Consider the following 2,237-nt stretch of genomic DNA (forward strand, 5'->3'; position numbering starts at 1 on the left):
GCGGGCTCGCGTGCCGACGGCGCGGGGCGGCAGCGGTCGCCACGTGGCGGCCTCCGGTTGGAGCGCGGGCGGCGGCGGATGCGTCCGGTCCGACCCGGGCGTGTCCGGCGGTGGAGAGGGAGCGGGGCTAGGGTTGGACTGCGTGAAAAATCCGAGGGAAGCACATATTTATAGGTAGAGGGAGTTAGGGGACTCCAAATGAGGTGCGGTTTTCACCCACACTATTGTGATCCAATGGCGGAGAGCATGGAAGTGACTTAGATGGGTTATTGGGCTGTTTTGGAGGCGTGTTGGGCTGCAACACACAAGAGGCCTTTGCGGTTACCCGGTTAACCGTTGGAGCATCAAACGACCTCCGAATGGAATGAAACTTGATAGGTGGTCTACCGGTGGTGTACCAAGGCCACTTGGCAAGCCTCGGTCCATTCCCAGAACGTTTAACACCCGCTCGTGAAAAGAGACAAGAGGGGTGCACCGGTGCATGTGGGAGTGTCAGATTGTAAAACGGACAACAGGGAAAATGCTCGGATGCATCAGACGAACACGTATGCAAATGAGATGCACATGATGACATGATATGAGATGCATGACATGAGCAAAATGCAAAACGAAAGACAAAACCCAACCACGGAGGGAATATCATAACACATAGCCGAAAATGGCACGAGTTGGAGTTACAAATATGGAAAGATACATCCGGGGTATGCTGGCATAAGTGGAGGGGCCCACGAGACAAGGGGGCGTGCCCTACAGGGGGGGCGCCCTCCTCTCTCGTGGCCTGGTGCTTGCCCCTGCTGCAGTGTTTTCAGTGCCTAAAATCCTCAAATATTCTAGAAAAACTCAGACTATTTTTTAATGCACGGATAATTCAGAAAACAGACGGATAATACTATTTTTGCTTTATTTATTCTAAATAACAGAAAGTAAACGGAGGGTACAGAAGGTTGTGCCTTCTTGTTTCATCCATCTCATGATCATCAAAATGAACCCACTAACAAGGTTGATCAAGTCTTGTTAACAAACTTATTCCGAATAACACAGAACCGGAGAAATTTTGAATAACACTAAGTTACCTCAACGGGGATATGAAAATCCCCAACAATAAGAATATCATACTTTTTCTTGACAGTAGGGAGAGGAAATTCAAAACCTCCAAAAATGATAGTTGGAACTTTTTCAATAGAATTGATGCTATGAACTTGAGATTGTTTCCTCGGAAAGTGTACCGTATGCTTATTACCATTAACATGAAAAGTGACATTGCCTTTGTTGCTATCAATAAGAGCCCCTGCAGTATTAAGAAAAGGTCTACCAAGGATAATAGACATACTATCGTCCACAGGAATATCAAGAATAACAAAGTCCGTTAAGATAGTGACATTTGCAACCACAACAGGCACATCCTAACAAATATCGACAGGTATAGCAGTTGATTTATCGGCCATTTGCAAAGATATTTCAGTAGGTGTCAACTTATTCAATTCAAGTCTATGGTATAAAGAGAGAGGCATAACACTAACACCGGCTCCAAGATCACATAAAGCAGTTCTAACATAATTTCTTTTAATAGAGCAAGGTATAGTTGGTACACCCGAATCTCCAAGTTTCTTTGGTATTCCACCCTTAAAAGTGTAATTAGCAAGCATGGTGGAAATTTCAGCTTCCGGTATCTTTCTTTTATTTGTGATGATATCCTTCATATACATAGCATAACGATTTACTTTAAGCATATCATTTAAGCGCATACGTAAGAAAATAGGTCTAATCATTTCAGCAAAGCGCTCAAAATCCTCATCATCCTTTGACTTGGATGGTTTAGGAGGAAAGGGCATGGGTTTCTGAACCCATGGTTCTCTTTCTTTACCATGCTTCCTAGCAAAAAAATCTCTCTTATCATAACGTTGATTCTTTGATTGTGGGTTATCAAGATCAACAGCAGGTTCAATCTCTACATCGTTGTTTTTTCTATGTGGAGCATCATCATGAACATTATCATTAACATTATCACCGGGTTCATGTTCATCACCTGATTGAGTTTCAGCATCAGAAATAGAAATATCATTGGGATTCTCAGGTGTGTCTACGACAGGTTCACTAGAAGCATGGAAAGTCCTATCGTCTTTCTTCTTCTTCTTTTTAGAAGAACTAGGTGCCTCTAAATTATTTCACTGAGAATCCTGCTCGATTCTCCTATGGTGGCCTTCAGGATACAGAGGTTCCTGAGTCATTCTACCAGT

This window comes from Triticum dicoccoides, chromosome 4B, assembly GCF_002162155.2.
Source record: "Triticum dicoccoides isolate Atlit2015 ecotype Zavitan chromosome 4B, WEW_v2.0, whole genome shotgun sequence".
NCBI lineage: Eukaryota > Viridiplantae > Streptophyta > Magnoliopsida > Poales > Poaceae > Triticum > Triticum dicoccoides.